The following is a 16,861-nucleotide window of genomic DNA, read 5'->3' on the forward strand; positions in this document are numbered from 1 at the left end:
CCATTTAGTTTCCAAATACTTATGCCTCTTGCAAAATCTATCTTCCCTATTTGGCGTGTACTTGCAAGCTCTATGTATTCCACAAAAGTTGACATGCTTATAAGAGACATTTTCATCATGACTAGTGCAATCATCATTAGTACTATGGATATTTAAAGAATTCATACTAACAACATTGCAATCATGCTCATCATTCAAATATTTAGTGCCAAACATTCTAATGTATTTTTCTTCTAACATTTTGGCACAATTATCGGAATCCTTATTTTCATGAAAGACATTAAAAAGATGAAGCATATGAGGCATCCTCAATTCCATTTTTTTGTAGTTTTCTTTTATAGACTAAACTAGTGATAAAACAAGAAACAAAAAGATTCGATTGCAAGATCTAAAGATATACCTTCAAGCACTCACCTCCCCGGCAACGGCGCCAGAAAAGAGCTTGATGTCTACTACGCAACCTTCTTCTTGTTGACGTTGTTGGGCCTCCAAGTGCAGAGGTTTGTAGGACAGTAGCAAATTTCCCTCAAGTGGATGACCTAAGGTTTATCAATCTGTGCGAGGCGTAGGATGAAGATGGTCTCTCTCAAGCAACCCTGCAACCAAATAACAAAGAGTCTCTTGTGTCCCCAACACACCCAATACAATGGTAAATTGTATAGGTGCACTAGTTCGGCGAAGAGATGGTGATACAAGTGCAATATGGATGGTAGATATAGGTTTTTGTAATCTGAAAAAATAAAAACAGCAAGGTAACTATTGATAAAAGTGAGCGTAAACGGTATTGCAATGCTAGAAAACAAGGCCTAGGGTTCATACTTTCACTAGTGAAAGTTCTCTCAACAATAATAACATAATTGGATCATATAACTATCCCTCAACATGCAACAAAGAGTCACTCCAAAGTCACTAATAGCGGAGAACAAACGAAGAGATTATTGTAGGGTACGTAACCACCTCAAAGTTATCCTTTCTAATCGATCTATTCAAGAGTCTGTAGTAAAATAACACGAAGCTATTCTTTCCGTTCGATCTATCATAGAGTTCGTACTAGAATAACACCTTAAGATACAAATCAACCAAAACCCTAATGTCACCTAGATACTCCAATGTCACTTCGAGTATCCATGGGTATGATTATACGATATGCATCACACAATCTCAGATTCATCTATTTAACTAACACAAAGAACTTCAAAGAGTGCCCCAAAGTTTCTACCGGAGAGTCAAGACGAAAACGTGTGCCAACCCCGATGCATAAGTTCACAAGGTCACTGAACCCGCAAGTTGATCACCAAAACATACATCAAGTAGATCACGTGATATCCCATTGTCACCACAGATAAGCACATGCAAGACATACATCAAGTGTCCTCAAATCCTTAAAGACTCAATTCGATAAGATAACTTCAAAAGGGAAAACTCAATCCATTACAAGAGAGTAGAGGGGGATAAACATCATAAGATCCAACTATAATAGCAAAGCTCGCAATACATCAAGATCGTGTCGAATCAAGAACACGAGAGAGAGAGAGAGATCAAACACATAGCTACTGGTACATACCCTCAGCCCCGAGGGTGAACTACTCCCTCCTCGTCATGGAGAGCGCCGGGATGATGAAGATGGCCACCGGTGAGGGATCCCCCCTCCGGCAGGGTGCCGGAACAGGGTCCTGATTGGTTTTGGTGGCTACAGAGGCTTGCGGCGGCGGAACTCGCGATCTATTCTGCTCCTCGATGTTTTTAGGGTATATGGATATATATAGGCGAAAGAAGTCGGTCAGGGGAGCCACGAGGGGCCCACGAGGGTGGGGGGCGCGCCCAGGGGGGTAGGGCGCGCCTCCCTGCCTCGTGGCTTCCTCGTTGCTTCCCTGACGTATACTCCAAGTCTCCTGGATTGCTTCCGTTCCAAAAATAACTATCCCGAAGGTTTCATTCCGTTTGGTATTCATTTTCTTCGAAACACTGAAATAGGCAAGAAAACAGCAATTTGGGTTGGGCCTCTGGTTAATAGGTTAGTCCCAAAAATAATATAAAAGTGCATAATAAAGCCCATAAACATCCAAAACAAATAATATAATAGCATGAATACTTCATAAATTATAGATACGTTGGAGACGTATCAAGCTGCTCCTCCGCCTGCTAGTGCTCCTCGAGGATCTGGAGGTTGTAGGCCTAGTCGCCCTTGCGCCTCCCAGAACTGCTTCCTCCCGCACCATGTCCATATAGTGGGCACGGGCCACGCCAATGGTCTTGCTGACATGCACCAGCGAGTAGGATGGCGCCGGCTCGTCCTTAGCCTCATCCTCCATTGGGACGGTGGCGGCCTCCGACTGCCTACCGGTAGCAATGGCGGCCATCTCCTTCTTCTGCTCCGACGGTAGTCCGTCCTAGAGGTATTTGGAGCAGGAGGAGGCCATGGTGGGAGTGGTGTGGAGAGGAGAAAGGGACTGGAGGAGGATGACTGCGGCTATGGCTAGCGCTGGAGTTTTTATAGCGGGATATGGTAATGGTAGGCGGCAGAAGGATGGGTGTGACGCCCAGATAATTAGGCTACAATAATCCCACGTTAATGATGCCACGTCACCACGGTTACTGTTGTTAATCTCGTGTTAGTTCAAAATCGATTCGAAATTCAAACTTAAAATAAAGTCAAACGGTAAAGATTTTCAAATGTTAAAACTAAAATGTTGGGGTGTTGCCAAATAATGCATAGGTAATTATTGTGGAGAAACCACATTTTTATAAAAGGTTTAAATGCACTTAAATGATTAAAACAGTAGGTAAAACTATTAAATAAATGCCTTTTGAATATTATAAAATGCTAAACTATTTTGATCAGGGGCAAAACTTTCGGTGAAAGTAGTTGGAATTGTAACTCTATTTTAGGTATGGGTTTTACTTTTTGTAAAACTATAAATTATTAAATAAATAAAAGAAGGCAGAAAAGAAAAAGTAAAAATAAAACAAAACAATAAAAGGAAAAGAAAACGGAGGACCTAACCTACTGGGCCATTTGGCCCACCTAACTAAAACAGGCCTAACCGGCCGAACCACCAACTCCCTTATCCCCCCACGTCCTGAAACCCTAACCCCCCCCCCCCCCCCCACCACGCACTCCCTCCCCCACTCGCTCTCTCCCCCCCACTCCCCCGATCCAGATCGGGATCGGGGCGACCACGCCCCCGCCCCCGTTGACTCCTCGCCCCTCCTCTCCCTCGCGCGACGCCCGCCGGAAGCCGCGGCCACGCCTCGCGCCAACCGCGCCGCCGACTGGATCGCCACCTCGCCGTCGACCAGGACCACCTCGCCGGCCTGCCCCCGTCCTCCCCGCCGGTCTGCCTCCTCCACGACGCACCGTCTCCGTCCTCCTCCTCACGCACCACTGCCCCGTCCCTACGCACCCCGGTGAGGACCCCGGTCCTCCTTCTTCCCGTGCCTCGCACCTCACCGCGGCCGCCCTCGCTTCACCTCGCCTGCGTCGCTCCCTCGCCCGCGACGGCGCCATCCGCGCCCGCTGGACATCGCCGCGCTCACCGCCCCGGTCTACAGACGCGCCCCTGCCCCTCCTAGCTCGTCGTCGACCGCGTCCCCTGCTCTGGCGGCGACCTTGGCTGCCCGCGCGCGCCCAGCACCCATCGTCCTCCTGCCCTACGCGAGCCACGGCTGCGCCTACGCGCGTGCCCGGACCCCGCCGCTGCCCTCGCCGCGCCGTTGCTGCGGCCTGCTGTCCGCGCACAGCCGCGCCTGCCCCGTCTCCGCCTGGCCACACCCCACGCCATCCCCGCCTACTCCTGCACCACGTTGCAGCTCTGCTGCTCCGCTGCCTGCCTGTTGCGGCTCCGGCCGACGCCAGTGGACCACTTCCATGCCGACCCCATCGCTCTGCTGTCGCCGGCGAGCACGCACGCGCCCGTGCCCATCCAACCCCCTGGTGGCCCTATAGGCCACTGCCATATGGGATCCGCCCCTGTAAAATGAAAAAAATGGGGTAAAAGGAAAATGATACTAATCAATTAATAAATTAAATTAATTAATGTAGCTTAATTAGTTAATTAACTTCTAATTAGCTTGATGTGTCAATGACAGTAGGGCCCCACCTCTAATTAGACTGTTTTAAGCTTTTTGTTAAAACACATGTGACACTGACATATGGGGCCCCATTGACCCAGTTGAGTGGTCAACTTTGACCAAGTCAATGCTGACTGTACTGCTGACTGGACTTTGGCTGGCCCCACATGTCATCGATTGTGGCTGGCTCAGTCTGTGTTTAAAAAGTATTTACTGTTATTTTCAAATTAAATAAATTCCAGAAAATTAGAAAATCTTTTAAATCTTTGAAAAATCATAGTAAATAATCCGTAATTCGGATGAAAATACTTTGTACATGAAAGTTGCTTAGAACGACGAGACGAATTCGGATACGCAGCACGTTCGCCCGCCACACATCCATAGCATAGCAAACACGCAACTTTCCCCCTCCGGTTCATCTGTCCGAAAACGCGAAACACCGGGAATACTTTCCCGGATGTTTCCCCCCTTTCCCTGTACCACCTCCTACCGTGTTAGGGCACACCTAGCACCGCGCATTGACATGTCTTCCATCGTCATGCTTATGTTTGCATTATATTTCTTGTTTCTTCCCCCTCTTCTCTGGTAGACTACGAGACCGACGCCGCTGCTGGTGCCCCGACCGACTACGCTGTTGATGACCCCTCCTTCTTGGCTGAGCTTCCAGGCAAGCCCCCCCCCCCCTTGATCACCAGATATCGCCTATTCTTCTCTATACTGCTTGCATTAGAGTAGTGTAGCATGTTACTGCTTTCGGTTAATCCTATTCTGCTGCATAGCCTGTCATTGTGACTACAGTTGTTACCCTTACCTGCTATCCTACTGCTTAGTATAGGATGCTAGTGTTCCATCAGTGGCGCTACACTCTTGTCCGTGTGCCATGCTATACTACTGTGCCGTGATCACTTCGGGAGGTGATCACGGGTATATACTATATACTTTATACATGATACATGTGGTGACTAAAGTCGGGTCGGCTCGAGGAGTACCCGCGAGTGATTCACGGATTGGGGGCCGAAAGGACCTTTGTCCCGACGGCCCTCTGGGTGGATCTTTGTGGCGGAGCGACAGGGCAGGTTGAGACCGCCTAGGTGAGAGGTGGGCCTGGCCCTGGTCGGTGTCCGCGATTACATCAAATAACACGCTTAATGAGTTCTTAGTATTTGATCTGAGTCTGGCCATTTGGTCTATACGCACTAACCAACTACGCGGGAACAGTTATGGGCACTCGACGTCGTGGTATCAGCCGAAGCCTTTGTGACGTCAGCGACTGAGCGGCGCGCGCCGGATTGGACTGAACGCCGGCTAGGCTAGGTCTGCTTCCGACCACGTTCGCAATGTGCAGGTGTGCAAGGGCGATGGGCCCAGACCCCTGCGCCATAGGATTTAGACCGGCGTGCTGACCTCTCTGTTGTGCCTAGGTAGGGCTGCGACATGTTGATCTTCCGAGGCCGGGCATGACACAGGAAAGTGTGTCTGGCCAAATGGGATCGAGCGTGTTGGGTTATGTGGTGCACCCCTGCAGGGAAGTTTATCTATTCGAATAGCCGTGTCCCTCGGTAAAAGGACGACCCAGAGTTGTACCTTGACCTTATGACAACTAGAACCGGATACTTAATAAAACACACCCTTCCAAGTGCCAGATATAACCCGGTGATCGCTCTCTAACAGGGCAACGAGGAGGGGATCGCCGGGTAGGATTATGCTATGCGATGCTACTTGGTGAACTTACCATCTATTCTCTTCTACATGCTGCAAGATGGAGGTGGCCTGAAGCGTAGTCTTCGACAGGATTAGCTATCCTCCTCTTATTCTGGCATTCTGCAGTTCAGTCCACCGATATGGCCCTTTACACATATACCCATGCATATGTAGTGTAGCTCCTTGCTTGCGAGTACTTTGGATGAGTACTCACGGTTGCTTTTCTCCCTCTTTTCCCCTTTCCTTTCTACCTGGTTGTCGCAACCAGATGCTGGAGCCCAGGAACCAGACGCCACCGCCGACGACGACTCCTACTACACCGGAGGTGCCTACTACTACGTGCAGCCCGCTGACGACGACCAGGAGTAGTTTAGGAGGATCCCAGGCAAGAGGCTTGCGCCTCTTTCGATCCGTATCCCAGTTTGTGCTAGCCTTCTTAAGGCAAACTTGTTTAACTTATGTCTGTACTCAGATATTGTTGCTTCCGCTGACTCGTCTATGATCAAGCACTTGTATTCGAGCCCTCGAGGCCCCTGGCTTGTATTATGATGCTTGTATGACTTATTTATGTTTTAGAGTTGTGTTTTATATCTTCCCGTGAGTCCCTAATCTTGATCGTACACGTTTGCGTGCATGATTAGTGTACGATTGAATCGGGGGCGTCACAAGTTGGTATCAGAGTTGACTGCCTCTAGGAATCCCCCTTCCACACTCCTTGGCCGAAGTCGAGTCTAGACATTACAAAACTTTTACTAACATGGCTATGTGTCTTACGGGCCCACGTCGCCATTGGGTAGTATTAGGATCTTTTATTCCTCGTCTATACTCTGGGACTCTGATCACTCTTCTATTCGGGTTAAATGATTTTGCTGAAAACAAAACTAACTTTAGGTTCTCGAAAATACTTTCTCCCGGAGAGCCCCTAAATTCAGATGATCGCCTGCTACACTAGAAGATTCCGAAGTTACTCTATGATGTTCTCTCAAGTCTTTGTGCCATCGCATTTGCGATTTCCTTCCACCGTCAACCCCTATGAAAACTGCATACACTTGTCATTCATACAATCATTCCCCGTTGATCTTGTTATTACAAGATGCCCCAAAATACTCTCTGTTCTCCTGACAATCCTTTGAGCTTACTGCCTTGTAGTTCCTTACCACATGAATACTCCTACGGATAATTCCTCACACTTACCGAGTATCCGTACATCCACAGTTGATTCCTGTATTTCACAAATGACTTTCAAATACCATTCAATCTTTCGAAAATCCTCATGAGCCTTTTTGCTCTTGAAATTCTTGCTTACTTGCATTATGATTAATCTTAAGTCTCGTAATATTATTGGCATCTCTTGTCATTATCATTTTGAGTCCGTTGATTCAATTTGTTGCGAATGCTCGCAATCCTCAATCAGATCCTAGAATTCATCCTTCCGGCTCAGACGTCATTTGAAACGTGACCTGGTTCTCGCCAATCAAATTGTCGTCGATTGTGCCCCTATATCTATTGAACTTATCCATCCTTGATCAGAGCATCTGTTTCTGATCCTTCGCTTTGTAAATCATAATTCCTTTGCAATTGAGCTCTAAGTTACTTAGTTGTTTCTATAATCCAAGGTCCTTGCATTGATTCTTCCTCTGGTTGTGTGTCGATACTCACATCAGATCCTTTATGGACCATCAGAACCTTGTTGGATTTTATCTGACGACGTCCTTCATATTCAATAACTTTGTGAGTCTTTTCTCGGATACATAATGCCTTTGGTAAATTGTATCATCTGCTTTGTCAACCATGCTCTACTTTTGAGCTGGTGATAATTACTCTCGAAGCTGGTGGCATATGTTTCTAAGTTGCCCTGATGGGTTGAACCTATGCCTTCCTTAATCTGTGTGAACCCGAAAGTTTTCCAAGGTTCATACTCCTCTGGTAATTCACCAGGTAGGTCTTTGCACTCAAATTATTTTTAATAGAGCAGTGAATGAAAGGTTATGCATTGCAGAAGTGGGAGTCGACCTTGAACTTTGTGTTCATGCCCATGGACACGATGTAGATCTTATCATTAAAAGCTTCTCTTATATTAATTATTCCCTTTGTATAAGTTCATCTTATATCTGGGATCTGGCCTTTTGCAATCGTGGTTCCGACCATGTTCTCCTTTAAATACCATTTCTCGTACAAGTTAAACACTTGTCTTCTGCAGAGCAATACCCCAGTCCAACCTCTACTTTGGTTTGTCATCGAGTATTACCCCCCTGGTATCTCGAGATTATCACGGAACTGCATAACTTCTTATGAGTTCTCCATCAAGTGCTACATTCTCATTGATTCCAATTTTTCACGGGCTTCGAGTTTTTAAACACTCAAAACCACCGATAACTGAATCGAGTCTGCACTGCGATTAAACAACTCTTAGTAATCTTCTTTACTTATGAGTTTGTACCCGATCACGTCATTCCTAGCCTGATTGGCTACATCATTATCGTGCTGAATTTTAACTGTGCTACTTGGCCCTTATTCCCGGAACACAACTCTCGATGATGAGCTAAGCTTAAGTCGATCTTCCTCGTCATATCATTTCTCCTTGAACAGAAAACTTGATTTCAGGTTTTTGTTGTACCCATGGTTATAATAGCCTTTTGCTTCATCATTCCTTAAATTTGATGTCATCGTCGATCGATTACATCTTCATGAAATCTCTCGACAAATGTGTCGTGATCATCATCAACATTCTGAGCATTTCCAGAATGTCAATCAAATCCATGATGAGAGATATCATCCTTTCCCCCTTGATGATTGTGTTAACATCGACAACATTCTTGCATTTCTGCAACACAAAACTTGTTCTAGTTTTGCGTTGTACCTTGAGTTCCTTACCATCCGACTTATGTTATGCTCTACCTTGAAGTATTACCATCTTTTATGTCAAGAAGGTCGTGAGAATTGCTCCGCCTCTTAAAATTTCTTGGTATAGTGATACTTCTCACCATCACCATTCTTTCTTGGTCCCAATGTTGATTCTAACCGGAATACCAACAAGTGAACGATGCTGCTTGGATTTTGTACTCCTAGCAACCCTATTTGCATTGGAGTTAATGGTCGACAGTTCATTCTTAGACTATTGGATAATTAATCACCATTCTAACATTGATCGTGCTACCTAAGCCCATATGTCGGGTGCACCTTTTTCAACCATTTTTAATTGTGTATGATTTCCTCGAGCATACATCATTATATCATTTGATCTGACTAATGATATCTCCTTGTTCACATAATTGTGGAAACCCATCTTTTGGAAGTCTCGATGAATTGTCGCTGAGTTCATCAGCTACCTCCTTATCCCTTCATTTGTTTAATGAAGAGCTCTTGTTTCGAAACTCGCTTCCATAGTACATTTCCCGAGAATCTTACAATGTCGTCTCATCAATTTGTGTTGCACCTTTCCTTCTCAGGCATCCTGAGTCTGAGGTATCCTGCCACCTATCAGATCTGAATCTCTGTCAGATTTGATGGTTGGAACATTTTCCAAGAGTTATAACATTGGTCTTTATATGACCCGGTAAGGTGATGTCATGCCTAGCACACCTGGCTGGAGGGCCTATTGTTATAGTTCTTCCTTTTAGCAATGTTAACCATTCTTCCATGAGGAAATTGAAAGACTTATTCTATAAGTTGTTCCTGATGAATCCATTGAGTATCCAATGTCCGACCTTTGCTTCAAGTCCATGTCAATGCTATCTCGAAGCATGTCTGTGGTACTCCGATTTTCAACAAGAACATTTGAAGCCCAATGCTAAATGTTCCTTGCTCAATTATCCAAACACCGTTGTATGGGTAATGTCATGAAGTTTCTCTCCCCTTACCTAAAGGGTTTTCTACATTATATCTTGTCACAGATATCATGCTCTGCTTGTCCTTGGGAAGGATATGCCCCTAAAATATGTGTTTAAACACATTTTCCTTTCCATTGTTTTGTTTAATCTGATAATCATATTTTCCTTTCCATTATTTGGTTTAACCTTTCTTGTGATCTATATGATCTAAGCAATAATATTCTCCTGCTTATGTAAACACCACGGTGTACAATTCTATCAGCAAGACCTTGTTACTATTGTGGATGACATTCCGGTAACCACCGATGGACGAGAACTTTGCCTATTGGTCCGCCTCGTTCAACGAGCTGGATAATGGTTCTCTTCGTCCCTCGCCCTTGGTACCGATGTTGTTGCCGACATAACTGACAGGCTATCCTCTGACATGCCTTGCTTACATGATCGTGTAAGACGTCATCGCCTTCCTACTTTTAACCCACATGGTGGGCCCATAACCCACAGTTCCACAGGATCAAAACCTGACTCTCCTGTACACCCCCTGTTCCCAAGGTTGTTCCTCGGGTGTGGCCTCGTATGTAATTCACGGGCCACCTTCCTAGTGATCTATTTTCGTAACAGACGCAATACTTAATCTCGTTGCTCTAGACCCCTTTCGCACTTTGTTTCAGACATCGAACCATTGACTATCCGTTTGAAACTTCTCATGGTACCTTCTTACTTTGCTCTCGATATCTTCTTAAGTTTCAATTCGAGAGATACTTATGCTTCTTCCCCCGAGTTAACCGTCTGATGCTCAATCCTGTTAGAATCCGTCCTTATAGAGTTTTCCCTCTTAACCTTTCGTAAGTACGGTGAAGATCCTGAAGGAAGGACGGCAACTTCATCATGATGACCTGGAGAAGAGGAATGAAGGCATCAACTTAATGGATCGACCTCTTCGAGAAGAGTAACCAAGGCCGAGAAGATCCGTTAGAATTTCGTAACTAAACCTTCCCCCCTTTTCACTACCTCTTAAATTTCGGGACGAGATTTCTTGTAGTGGAGGAGAATTGTGATGCCCGGATAATTAGGCTACAATAATCCCACGTTAATGATGCCACGTCACCATGGTTAGTGTTGTTAATCTCGTGTTAGTTCAAAATCGATTCGAAATTCAAACTTAAAATAAAGTCAAACGGTAAAGATTTTCAAATATTAAAACTAAAATGTTGGGGTGTTGCCAAATAATGCATAGGTAATTATTGTGGAGAAACCACATTTTTATAAATGGTTTAAATGCACTTAAATGATTAAAACAGTAGATAAAACTATTAAATAAATGCCTTTTGAATATTATAAAATGCTAAACTATTTTGATCAGGGGCAAAACTTTCTGTGAAAGTAGTTGGAATTGTAACTCTATTTTAGGTATGGGTTTTACTTTTTGTAAAACTATAAATTATTAAATAAATAAAAGAAAGCAGAAAAGAAAAAGTAAAAATAAAACAAAACAATAAAAGGAAAAGAAAACGGAGGACCTAACCTACTGGGCCATTTGGCCCACCTAACTAAAACAGGCCTAACCGGCCGAACCACCAACTCCCTTATCCCCCCACGTCCTGAAACCCTAACCCCCCCCCCACCACGCACTCCCTCCCTCACTCGCTCTCTCCCCCCACTCCCCCGATCCAGATCGGGATCGGGGCGACCACGCCCCCGCCCCCGTTGACTCCTCGCCCCTCCTCTCCCTCGCGCGACGCCCGCCGGAAGCCGCGGCCACGCCTCGCGCCGACCGCGCCGCCGACTGGATCGCCACCTCGCCGTCGACCAGGACCACCTCGCCGGCCTGCCCCCGTCCTCCCCGCCGGTCTGCCTCCTCCACGACGCATCGTCTTCGTCCTCCTCCTCACGCACCGCTGCCCCGTCCCTACGCACCCCGGTGAGGACCCCGGTCCTCCTTCTTCTCGTGCCTCGCACCTCACCGCGGCGGCCCTCGCTTCGCCTCCCCTGCGTCGCTCCCTCGCCCGCGACGGCGCCATCCGCGCCCGCTGGACATCGCCGCGCTCACCGCCCCGGTCTAAAGACGCGCCCCCGTCCCTCATAGCTCGTCGTCGACCGCGTCCCCTGCTCCAGCGGCGACCTTGGCTGCCCGCGCGCGCCCAGCACCCATCGTCCTCGCGCCCTACGCGAGCCACGGCTGCGCCTACGCGCGTGCCCGGACCCCCGCCGCTGCCATCGCCGCGCCGTTGCTGCGGCCTGCTGTCCGCGCACAGCCGCGCCTGCCCCGTCTCCGCCCGGCCACACCCCACGCCATCCCCGCCTGCTCCTGCACCACGTTGCAGCTCTGCTGCTCCGCTGCCTGCCTGTTGCGGCTCCGGCCGACGCCAGTGGACCACTTCCATGCCGACCCCATCGCTCTGCTGTCGCCGGCGAGCACGCACGCGCCCGTGCCCATCCAACCCCCTGGTGGCCCTATAGGCCACTGCCATATGGGATCCGCCCCTGTAAAATGAAAGAAATTGGGTAAAAGGAAAATGATACTAATTAATTAATGTAGCTTAATTAGCTAATTAACTTCTAATTACCTTGATGTGTCAATGACAATAGGGCCCCACCTCTAATTAGACTGTTTTAAGCTTTTTGTTAAAACACATGTGACACTGACATATGGGGCCCAATTGACCGTGTTGACTGGTCAACTTTGACCAAGTCAATGCTGACTGTACTGCTGACTGGACTTTGGCTGGCCCCACATGTCATCGATTGTGGCTGGCTCAGTCTGTGTTTAAAAAGTATTTACTGTTATTTTCAAATTAAATAAATTCCAGAAAATTAGAAAATCTTTTAAATCTTTGAAAAATCATAGTAAATAATCCGTAATTCGGATGAAAATACTTTGTACATGAAAGTTGCTTAGAACGACGAGACGAATTCGGATACGCAGCACGTTTGCCCGCCACACATCCATAGCATAGCAAACACGCAACTTTCCCCTCCGGTTCATCTGTCCGAAAACGCGAAACACCGGGAATACTTTTCCGGATGTTTCCCCCCTTTCCCTGTACCACCTCCTACCGTGTTAGGGCACACCTAGCACCGCGCATTGACATGTCTTCCATCGTCATGCTTATGTTTGCATTATATTTCTTGTTTCTTCCCCCTCTTCTCCGGTAGACTACGAGACCGACGCCGCTGCTGGTGCCCCGACCGACTATGCTGTTGATGACCCCTCCTTCTTGGCTGAGCTTCCAGGCAAGCCCCCCCCCCTTGATCACCAGATATCGCCTATTCTTCTCTATACTGCTTGCATTAGAGTAGTGTAGCATGTTACTGCTTTCGGTTAATCCTATTCTGCTGCATAGCCTGTCATTGTGACTACAGTTGTTACCCTTACCTGCTATCCTACTGCTTAGTATAGGATGCTAGTGTTCCATCAGTGGCGCTACACTCTTGTCCGTGTGCCATGCTATACTACTGGGCCGTGATCACTTCGGGAGGTGATCACGGGTATATACTATATACTTTATACATGATACATGTGGTGACTAAAGTCGGGTCGGCTCGAGGAGTACCCGCGAGTGATTCACGGATTGGGGGCCGAAAGGACCTTTGTCCCGACGGCCCTCTGGGTGGATCTTTGTGGCGGAGCGACAGGGCAGGTTGAGACCGCCTAGGTGAGAGGTGGGCCTGGCCCTGGTCGGTGTCCGCGATTACATCAAATAACACGCTTAACGAGTTCTTAGTATTTGATCTGAGTCTGGCCATTTGGTCTATACGCACTAACCAACTACGCGGGAACAGTTATGGGCACTCGACGTCGTGGTATCAGCCGAAGCCTTTGTGACGTCAGCGACTGAGCGGCGCGCGCCGGATTGGACTGAACGCCGGCCAGGCTAGGTCTGCTTCCGACCACGTTCGCAATGTGCAGGTGTGCAAGGGCGATGGGCCCAGACCCCTGCGCCATAGGATTTAGACCGGCGTGCTGACATCTCTGTTGTGCCTAGGTAGGGCTGCGACATGTTGATCTTCCGAGGCCGGGCATGACACAGGAAAGTGTGTCTGGCCAAATGGGATCGAGCGTGTTGGGTTATGTGGTGCACCCCTGCAGGGAAGTTTATCTATTCGAATAGCCGTGTCCCTCGGTAAAAGGACGAGCCGGAGTTGTACCTTGACCTTATGACAACTAGAACCGGATACTTAATAAAACACACCCTTCCAAGTGCCAGATATAACCCGGTGATCGCTCTCTAACAGGGCAACGAGGAGGGGATCGCCGGGTAGGATTATGCTATGCGATGCTACTTGGTGAACTTACCATCTATTCTCTTCTACATGCTGCAAGATGGAGGTGGCCTGAAGCGTAGTCTTCGACAGGATTAGCTATCCTCCTCTTATTCTGGCATTCTGCAGTTCAGTCCACCGATATGGCCCTTTACACATATACCCATGCATATGTAGTGTAGCTCCTTGCTTGCGAGTACTTTGGATGAGTACTCACGGTTGCTTTTCTCCCTCTTTTCCCCTTTCCTTTCTACCTGGTTGTCGCAACCAGATGCTGGAGCCCAGGAACCAGTCGCCACCGCCGACGACGACTCCTACTACACCGGAGGTGCCTACTACTACGTGCAGCCCGCTGACGACGACCAGGAGTAGTTTAGGAGGATCCCAGGCAAGAGGCCTGCGCCTCTTTCGATCCGTATCCCAGTTTGTGCTAGCCTTCTTAAGGCAAACTTGTTTAACTTATGTATGTACTCAAATATTGTTGCTTCCGCTGACTCGTCTATGATCAAGCACTTGTATTCGAGCCCTCGAGGCCCCTGGCTTGTATTATGATGCTTGTATGACTTATTTATGTTTTAGAGTTGTGTTGTGATATCTTCATCTTGATCGTACACGTTTGCGTGCATGATTAGTGTACGATTGAATCGGGGGCGTCACAATGGGCGGGTGGCGCCGGAGTAGGTTCCTCAGCAACCGCATGTCATTAATGTAGGGCATCAGACGGTCATGGTGTTGTTTGATCGCGGAGCGGTCGTGTGCACTGGGACGGCGCGGGCGACGCTCTCTCGGCCGGCACGCCGCTTCAATGCCGACAGCAGTGAGTGGTCGCGTCCGCTCTGGCTGGGCATGAATGTAGCACTGACGCTGTGGAGCGACGCTGACCATTTCGGGTAGGAAGCCCATGCGGGGCGAGGGAGGGGGTTTTTGTGGGCCACGACAGTCAGGAGCGGACATGGCAGCGGTCCAGGCGCCCGCAAAGACCTCCCCCATTTTGTCTCCGGTTTGCTCGAGAAAGTGCGTCCGGACCGCCGAGCGGACTGATACAGGACCGCGTTGGATGCCACAACATGCCCATACCACGCGGTCCAGACGTATGCAGGCGGTTTAAGGGTCCATGATTGAGATGCTCTTATGCGGAATGACTTTTGCTCTCTCAAGATTTTTTTTAAAGAACCAAATCATGTAGTTTGATTTCTACTGAAAGGGGGAGGAGAACAAATCAAGATTGGCTGACTTACTTGGAACGAAGCGAAACTTGACTGCTTGGATAGAGTGGGATATATCTATTGCCAAAGGTAGAAACAAATAGGTAGCTAGACTTCCAAGTTGAGGCGCGAAGTAGCGAAGACACTTTCTTTAAATTTTGCGGATGCTAGAGTGGGTTTTTGAGAAAGAACAAAAATATAGACTTTAAAGGAAGAAGGTCAACAGCCCTTCCTATGCCTTTTAGAAAGTAGTTTTAGGGCCTTAAAAAAGGTAGACCGCCGTGGTAAGGAAAGGGTCGATGTACATAGATTTTACCTATAGAGCCATGTATAGCTAGCTTCCTTCTTCATACGATGACATCTTTTAAGAGTGAATGAGATAGTTTGTATGAGGTCTTACGCGGATACTCCTTATATAGGGTCTCATTATGATCGACTGTAACATATGGGGAGGATGGACAAGTTCGTTAGAATAAGTTAGCCGAGTACATACTTTAACTAGGGACCAGGAAATAAAGAACAGGAAACCTCGAGCAACCGGGAAGGTATGGAGATCGTTCACTCTTTAAAAGAATGTGTTACAACACGTATGAACTTATGTTGTGTGATGTTGGCTTACCAATTAGGTCCATACTAATCTAGGGCGGAGAGCTCTTTGCATGATCTAGTCTATGCTATTTTTTGTCCCTTCTTGGTTGTTGTCCTTACTGTGAATAAATTGGAACACCTTGGTTATGTTCGTTCATGCCCTTCTCTTCAGGCCATAGTGCTTATGAATTGTTTCTCTGCCCCTTTGGTGATGCGGCCCCTGACTCTCATGGGCAAACTCCTACTTGATTATTTAGAACTTCTCTGTCTCAACTCATGGACCTATATATCTTCTCTTCTGGCTATTCTCATGGATTTCTCATTTTTGTTTGTCCCATTGAATAGTATTGCCTTGTTTCAGCCAGTCCATATCCTAATCTCTCTTTATGGGGAAGACCCTTCATCTGACCGTGAGCTACCATGTCAATTGTAAAGTAGTTTAGTCGTGTCTTGCAGGAGCAAAAATAGTGAAATGAGAATGCAAGCTCGCTAGGTCTTCCTCTTCCTTCTAAACTAATTGCTTTTGCTTGACACTTCCAGCAAAATTGTATGTTGGGCGGTTAAAGGAAAACAAAGAAGGAATGGCTTTTTCAAGTACCAGACCCTGTGAGGCAGACATCAAGCAAAATGCACAAGCAATCAAAGAGTAAGGAGTGGATTACAATGATTGGTGGATTGATCAGAGGTACAAGGAGCGACTCGGTTATGGTGCGATAGAGTGCTTGCTTCAATCCTCGGATTCATGTAGAAAGTACGGCAATGGCATATTCAGGTAGAAAGTAAGAGTAGTAGCATATATCTACTACCCCCATAAAAGAACCGAAGGGGCAGATCAAAATCATCTCAGCCATTTAACCACGTGATCTAATGGTCCATAGTCTCCCAATGTCGAGCGCTCGCAAGCCACCAACCCCACCAATCAACCCCTAATCTTGCGTACAGTTAAGCCACTGATCTTGGTCCTGCCTTTCCCCACCTATCACTCTCACCTCACCCGTTCAAACAACATGCATGACGCAGGACGCCCACATCACCAATGCCAGAACCACAGAAGTCGGGCCGCAAATGACAACTGTCGTCGCCGACCAAATTCAAAGCACTCCATCTCCTCGATGGACTCAAACGACGCAATAGTGAAGATGGATTCCGCAACGTGGGACATGACTCTCCTGCTACTGCAAGGCTGCTTCAGCCCAATCCATGTCG

This window comes from Triticum aestivum, chromosome 1D (genome assembly GCF_018294505.1).
Source record: "Triticum aestivum cultivar Chinese Spring chromosome 1D, IWGSC CS RefSeq v2.1, whole genome shotgun sequence".
In the NCBI taxonomy this organism is placed as follows: Eukaryota; Viridiplantae; Streptophyta; class Magnoliopsida; order Poales; family Poaceae; genus Triticum; species Triticum aestivum.